General features: G+C 39.9%; 1 pseudogene; it reads left to right on the top strand.

Annotated features, from left to right (window-relative positions):
- Positions 1 to 5,145: 5,145 nt before the first annotated feature.
- LOC146636013 (uncharacterized) lies at positions 5,146 to 7,285 on the top strand (annotated as a pseudogene).
- Positions 7,286 to 8,510: the final 1,225 nt, after the last annotated feature.

Genomic DNA, 8,510 nt, shown 5'->3' with positions numbered 1-8,510 from the left:
TGTTAACTGCACCTCTGTTGTAGTATAATTACATTTAAGTACCTGAAGATTATTCTCAGCTCCACCCAGTGCTCCACCCTTTCACTGTCGCATTAGCTTTCCAAGAAAAAGTCAGAGAGCTGGTGATGAAGTTTTGCTTGAGCAAGGGGTGAATAAACTATTTTTTTTTAAATTATCCTTATCCTCTGCAAATGTTTGGGTGCTTTTTTGTAATTCCAGGGAATAAAAGCACACCCTAGGTTTTCACATGATTGCAACAATCAATCAGAATCACTGCTAAAGATATGAGTAATACATACAATATTGTGCTGCAATCAACCTCACCTGATTCTTATCACAGCCACTTTCTGTTAATCACTTTAAATTCACGCATCTCAACTTCTCTGTGTTTGCAAGGGTTTGCATTTTAAAACAATATTCTTTACTTTCTGTTGTACTTCCCTGAAACAATTTTGTTTTGGGGGAAACATTGCCAAGAAGCAAAAAAGAAAAACACCAAACAGGTCTAGTAACATTTGTGTCATTACTTTCACTTTGGAAACCATTCAGCTTGAGGAATATAAAAACTTGGTGGTCTACAGTGATTCTTGGGTTTCTCATATGCAGAGAGTTAGGGCACCGTTTATCGTTTGACAGGGCAACTGTGACTTACCTGGGTCGAGTGGTTGGGCAAGGGTGTGTCGCTCTGGTACAGGCTAAAGTAATGGCAGTTGAGCATTTTCCGCGACCTTTCTGAGGGTGCTTTCTGCTTGTAACAAAGTCTACAAAATCTACACGAATAACTCCTCCCCCTTTTGTGAGTGTGGACGCTTCATCTCTTTGCTCTTTAAATGCTTTGCTTCTTTTATTGATTTTTTATTGATTTTTATGCTGATTTTTCCCTTTTTTCCGTATGAGCTTACCTGCGATAGCTTCTGGACACTTATGGATCATTAGGACCAGAGATGGGCAGTAACGCGTTACTTGTAACAAATTACTGTAATCTGATTACTTTTTTCAAGTAACGAGTAAAGTAAGGGATTACTATTGTAAAAATGGTAATTAGATTACCGTTACTTTCCCGTAGGGACGCTGCGTTACTGCGTTACTAAAACCGTGATTTTTTGCGAGAATGTCTCACGACAGTGACGTAAGCGAGTGCGCCGTTAGTGACAACAGCTGTGTGCAGATCAACAATGGATCACATATCGATTGTGGGAGAGAGTATGAGCGTGCAGCGTTTAAAGCGTGGAAGTACTGACCTTACTTTAAGTTTGATTCCATAAAAAGTGACAAAAACATTAGCGTCCATCGTGCGTGGGAAGAAAACTTCTTTTTACAGCGAAAAAAACCCCTAAACTTCCAAGCAAGCACCGAGTGCGCAACAACGTAATGGGAAATTCACAGAGAAACTCGCGGATTCTTCAACTGACCGCGGCACACCTGCACCAGGGTAAACCTCCGCCTACCCCCAGTCCTGCTTTACAGGTGAAAATAGAGCAACAGGACCGCTGAGTCTTTGACTTTATTTATTTTCTGCTGTGTTTTACTTGCATCTATTTGAAAGAGTGAGTGTAAACACAAAAAATATTTTATTTTATGTGCTGGAATGTGTAGAAAATAGGTTTAAATGTTAAACTAATTTATTCAAGTCAGAGAATGTTGCATATAATTAAATTTTTGCTTGATGCATAAAGTTAAAAGATTAAAACTAATAAAACAAGTAAAAAAAAGACTTTTCCATTTGATTACATTTTGTATGATGGATTATGCAGAAAAAGTAGAATTGGGCTGAAAGATCTATCGCTTTATCACCTCTTCAGGTTGTAAATCGTGTTTTTAAAAAGTAACTAAGTAACTAAGTAATTAATTACTTTTGAAAATAAGTAATCAGTAAAGTAACGGGATTACTTTTTTGGGGGAGTAATCAGTAATTAGTTACTGATTACTTTTTTCAAGTAACTTGACCAACACTGATTAGGACTAAAGTGTTCTTAACAGAAACAGCAACATTTTTATAGTTACCTTATCCACAGTGCTCCGTGTGTCTGTGGCCTAGACACAGCTGAAGCCTGATTACAGCGTCTGGGCACCGAACAGCCTCAATAGAGATTGAAAATGTGACGTCACTCAGGGGTAAAACCGCAAAGAATTCTGGGAACTCGTGGCAAGAGGTACTAGCGCACGCAGGCTTTCAATTGAAATCAGTTATACAGCGATAAAAAGAAACACAAAAAATGGCAAGAAGCTGTTGTATTATTAACTGCAATAGACGGTCGCATGACAGCCACAGGAAGCCGACGGGTAAAGAGATCGGTTGTTATCGGATTACGTCGTTGAAGAAAAATTGTTCGAGCCATGTTTCCGAAGTAACAAAGAGGCAACGGGTGGCCTGGATTGCAGCCATTCAAAGACAAAATATAACGTCCCAGAACACTCCAGCTCACAGGTTAGTCTGCTCCAAGCATTTCCACAAAGGTCAGTCTGCTGTTGTAGTTAATACGTCATTTTTCTTAACATAATTGGTGATATAGGTTACAAGCAAGTCTGGCGCTGAACAGAAATTGTCGCGCTATGCTCCTTTGTTTATTGTGCATAAATAGTGAATTGTCCTGACACAATATTGTGTTTCGCTTCTGTTATTACCATGGTACATTGACAAAAACATATACTTTTATTCACAGGATAAAACAGTTGTTTTGTATCACTAATTGCCCAGTACGATTACAGCATACAATATTATTGTCACTGCTACATTTCTGTGATGCTACCAGAAATTATTTCCACTACTAATTAATTACCATTGAGCTCAAAGGTCCTATTAATAAACGGTTAACGAACGTGTATTTATGAAGACGATTTGTGAGACTGGTAAACTTATGATATGTACAATGGTCATTACTTTCTACACGGTGCATTTCAAGGTCCTGTACCCATCCGTCGGTAAACTGTACCTGGGCTTGTTGCAGTGACCTGAAGTTACCAAACTTCATGAGTGTATGCACTCACTCCAAGAACCGTATAATTATAAATATGAGCGTGGTGAAAGTTGGGCAGCACGCTAACGTATTTTGTCCCTCTGTGTGCTCATAAGGGTCTGACCCTTTCACTGGTTTGATTTTTTTTCTCGTATCTTTTCTTTGACTTTTCATCAAGTCTGTCTTTGTACGGACCGGCATGGTTCTCCTTCATTTTGTACATACCTTTTTGGGGGGCAAAGAAAAAGCAAGAATTTATTGGAACCGAAGAATGAACGTTTTGCGGTGCTGCAAATGCTTGCATTTGATGCGGTACTTGGATTGTTTTGCCACGAGTTCACGGCATGCAATGCGCGAAAGTCACGTGGTCTGTCAATCTCTATAAGCCTGGAAAGGTGCAAACCGCTAGGCTAACTAGCAACAAGATGCCTTCCCTCTCCACAGATGACTACCACAGCCTCCTGCAGAAGATTGCAGTATTGGAGACAAAAATTCATCGCTTAGAAGTAAACGTGGAGGTAAATGGACTGTGTGGAAATGAAACAACCTTGCCTCAACAGAGCAATCGAAGTCACATTGCCCAGCCTCGCCCCCCTTAGTTCCTCCTTACCATCTTCATGCCCTGTCTCCGCAGTCTGATGTGTGATGTGTGAAGGGTCCGGGCTGTGAGGATTATGGCAGTGGTGACTTTTCCCAGGAGAAGCTGGGACCCTGTTTACTAGAAGGTTTTAAAATTTCTGTACTTTTAGGTGACAGGAGACATGTGGCCTGGTCAAAACACAGAGAGCTGCACTCTAAAAGATCTTTAAACATAGTAAACATACCTTGTGTGCCACAGACTGCTCCCAAACACGAGGGGACAAGTAATGCCTCTAAAACACTTAAGTTGGCTTTATTAAACGTTAGATCTTTAGCTGGGAAAACATTTTTAATTAATGATTTAATCACTGAGCACAGCCTTGATTTTATGTTTTTAACTGAAACTTGGTTGAACCAAAGTAACAGTGGAGCTGTTCTCATCGAGACGACCCCTCCTAACTACAGTTTTATCAGTGAGGCCAGGGTGAGCAGGAGAGGAGGAGGGGTTGCTGTCTTATTTAATGAATCATTTCAATGTAAGCAGCTATCTCCTGGAAGTTTTCAGTCTTTTGAATATGTGGCTTTACAGCTGAAGGCCCCATCCAAAGTTGTGTTTCTTAATGTTTACAGGCCTCCCAAATACTGCACAGACTTTTTCAATGACCTCAGTGAACTGCTGTCTGTGATCTGTGTTGATTTCGACTGTGTAATTATTGTTGGGGATTTTAACATCCATGTGGACAACCCTCAGGACAAAGGGACTAAAGACCTGAGTAACACTCTGGGCAACTTTGGGCTGACTCAGCATGTAACAGAGGCCACACACAATAGAGGACACAAATCTCTCAAATCTCCCATTTTTAAGTAAGATAATTGAAAAAGCAGTTTCTCAACAGCTCAATTACTTCTTAAAACAGAATAACTGCTACGATGCCTTTCAGTCAGGTTTTAGACAGAACCACAGCACTGAAACTGCTCTAACCAAAGTGTTTAACGACATATGTCTGAATACAGACAGTGGAACAATGTCAGTCTTAGTTTTACTGGATCTCAGTGCAGCATTTGATACAGTTGACCACAATATATTACTCAAACGACTGGAGAACTGGGCAGGTCTTTTAGGAATTGTACTAAACTGGTTCAAAACATACTTAGAAAACAGGAAATACTTTGTATCAATAGGTAACTTCACATCTGAGCAGACAAGTATCACATGTGGAGTTCCCCAAGGTTCCATCTTGGGACCCCTTCTGTTTAACATTTACATGCTCCCACTGGCACAGATTATAAAGAACAACAAAATAAACTACCACAGCTATGCAGATGACCAGTGATGCCGGTAACGCGTTGCTTAGTAACGCGTTACTCTGAATATGACCACTTTTTCAGTAACGACTAATCTAACGCGTTACTATTTCCATAACAGTAGTCAGATTAAAGTTACTTGTCCAAACCACTGTGCGTTACTATTTTTTTAAGCAAAAAGATTTGGTTTCTTCTTTTTGTCTCAGCGGATGACAAACGCATACGTTTCGTGAAACGTCACATAAGCGACAGGTCACGTTTCCCACTCACAAGCAGCCAGCGACGTAAAAAAGTGTAAACAACAATGGAGGGAGAGAGATGTTCGTTCTTTAGCTGGAAATATGGTCACTATTTTGAGTTTCTGTCAACTAAAGATTTAAATATTAAGGTTCGTTGTACACTCTGTGTTGGCGAAAAAGTGTTATCTACCTTCAAAAACACTACGTCAAACTTAAAGAAACATTTGGAGTCGCAGCACAGCACAGTCAAACTCACAGAGAGAGTCCCACCAAGTGGTCCGAAGCAGAGAGCCGTGACTTCCGCAGAAGGTCCTACACCCCCCAAACAACAAAAGTTGGACTTTGGTGCAAAACCAGTAAGTGATGAAGAATTGAAGAAGTTGGTCGCGCAGTATATTGTAGAAGAAATGCTACCTATAAACACTGTTGACTCGCCCTCGTTTCGTGCCATAATAAAAAAGATCCCTACTTCTGTTAATGCCGAGCTGCCTCACCGAACGACTTTTACTTCTTACTTGGAGAAGGAGTTTACAGAAATGGAGAGAAATTTGAAGGCCACACTGAATGAGATTGACTTTGTTTCAACTACCGCGGATATTTGGACTGCTAACAACAGAAGCTATATGGGAGTAACGCTCCACTGGATCAGTAGAACCACATTAGAGCGTCACAAGGTTGCATTAGCATGTAGGCGAATTCGTGGTAGACACACGTATGATGTCATTGGTACAGAAATCGAAAACATCCACTCCTCTTATGGATTACTCAACAAAGTAGTTGCAACAGTTACTGATAATGGATCCAACTTTGTTAAGGCGTTTCAAGTTTATCATCCTGTCACGGAGTCCGATGATGAGACGGAGGAGGAAGAGTCCAGCCCCAAAGACGATGATGTCACTTTTTCTGATCTGTCAGAAATCCTCTCGGCTGAGAATGAAAGTGATGGTCAGCTGTCTCTTCCCCCGCACCGCAGGTGTGCTTCGCACACCATCAACATAATTTGCACACGTGATGTGGAGAAACATTTAACAACCAATGCAGAGAGCAGGGCTGTGTATAGGAGCAGCACAGCAAAATGCACAGCTCTTTGGACCAAATCGAGTAGATCTACACTTGCATCAGAAACAGTGGAAGAAATCAGCAAAAGAAAGCTCCTAATACCAACATCCACAAGGTGGAATTCCTTTTTTGATGCTGTAAAGAGAATTGCAGAAATCCCCATGGGTGAGCTGAATACTCTGTGCACAAAGCTAGGACTGAAGTGCTTCAAAGATCAAGAATACCAGTTCCTGCATGAGTACTGCATGGCCATGAAACCTCTGACTGCAGCACTGGACATTTTACAAGGCGACTGTCCATATGGAACTTTACTACCAACACTTGAAGTTCTGATGCAGAAGACCCAGGCTGTGAAAGATGACCTCTCCAGGATGACTGCAGGCCTTCCAGATGCCATTGTACAGGTACGCTCTATCTTGAAATTAGTCAGATTTTTTGCTTCATACAATTCACAAACATGGAACAGAATATTAATTATCATTGAAAAATAAGATTAAAACAATTAAAATGTTTACAAGTAACCTAAAACAAAATAAATCCATAATACTGATCTCATATTAGGCATGGTTTGCAAATAATTCAATAACATAATAAATTGTAGGCATAAAAATATCAATTATGTTTTTTAGGCTATTCAGACTCGTTTCGCCGGTGTGCTGGATGACAAAGATGCCCTTCTTGCAGCTGCCAGTTGTCCAAAATTCAAACTCCGATGGCTGAGAGATGCAGGAAGGAGGGAGCGAGTAAAACAGCTTCTGACAGCAGTGTTGCACCACTGCTCCTCTGGCAAAAAACCCTGCCAGTGTGCCCAGTGCTACTACATCTAGCAGCCAAGGTGAGATGGACTTTTTCACTTTTGAGGCAGAGCCAGAGGAGGAGACCTATTCTGCAGAAAAAGAAGTCATGGACTACCTGATGTCAGGCTACGACCTTCAGATTCTGCATAAATTTTCAAGCATAAAGACAATTTTTTTAAAGTATAACACTCCAACCCCATCAAGTGCTCCTGTGGAGCGACTTTTTAGTCTGGGAGGTTTGGTGCTCACGCCTAAAAGAAATCGACTTTCTGACAAAAGGTTTGAGAAGCTTCTGTTAATGAGGTACAACCACTGGTTTACTTGCTCCACTCTACTGTTTCCCCCATAACATGCGATGACAACATATACTGAAAAAACAGAGAATGGGGAATCCAATTTAAATAACTATTTACAAGTAATTGAATTAAGTTTATCAAAGTCACTTAATAAACTTATTAAAGTTTTCAAGTTGATTAACTTAAAACAATTACCTGCAAGGAAGTAAGGCAATTTAAGTTGGACCTGCAGTCTCTTTTTTTTTTTTTTCATAAGATTAGTCCAAAGTTACAAAAGCGGACAATAGTGCTTACATGTGGATGGTATAAAAAGTATCTTAAGGGAAGTCAAGAAAGACTCTTTGTTTGTTTGTTTGTTTTTTTATAAAAAGTATTTATGTTAAGTGAAGTAACAAGACTGTCTTTATTTTCATACAAACAAGTATTTCTGTCAGGAAAAAAGTTTTAAGTTCAACTTCAAATGTCAGGAGATATATTGTTGACATTACTGTTAAAATACACTTCCAATAAAGTGAGTATTGGCAAAATCGGTTGATGTTTTTATGTTGAGGCAGTGGGGAGTGTTATTGGCAGCTTCTGAAAGTAACTAATAAAGTAACTAGTAATCTAACTTAGTTACTTTAAAAAATAAAGTAATCAGTAAAGTAACTAAGTTACTTTTGGAAGGAGTAATCAGTAGTCCGTAATATATTACTTTTTCAAAGTAACTGTGGCAACACTGCAGATGACACACAAATATATATCACAATGTCACCAGGAGCCCGAGGCCCTGTACAGGCTCTTGGTAAATGCATTGAGGAAATCAATGACTGGTTGTGCCACAATTTTCTCCAGCTAAACAAAAACAAAACTGAGGTAATAGTCTTTGGCGCCAAAGAAAAACGATTACAGGTCACCAGAGAACTTCAATCTATACACCTAAAAACCACAAACCAGGCGAGAAATTTGGGTGTAGTGATGGATGCAGACCTAAACTTAGAAAAACACATTAAGACAATAACAAAATCAGCTTACTATCACCTCAAGAATATTTCAAGGATAAAAGATCTGATGTCTCAATAGGACCTGGAAAAACTAGTCCATGCATTCATCTTTAGTAGGCTTGATTATTGTAACATTTCCAAGATGGCGCCGCGGATGGCAGCCTCGGTACTGCGCTCTCTCGCACTTTTCTTGTTTTTGTTTATTTTCTGCGCTTTTGGTCACTCAGACCACATCACTTTCTCCAGAGATCAACTGCTTAACATCAGGCAGTCATCTCACTATAGTTCTTATCCA

Source organism: Diplotaxodon limnothrissa, linkage group LG3 (assembly GCF_057381915.1).
Source record: "Diplotaxodon limnothrissa isolate DT_005_m linkage group LG3, D_limnothrissa_male_GT1.1, whole genome shotgun sequence".
Classification (NCBI taxonomy): domain Eukaryota; kingdom Metazoa; phylum Chordata; class Actinopteri; order Cichliformes; family Cichlidae; genus Diplotaxodon; species Diplotaxodon limnothrissa.
The sequence above is the reverse complement of the archived record's forward strand: the minus strand, read 5'-3'. Positions and strand labels throughout refer to the sequence as shown.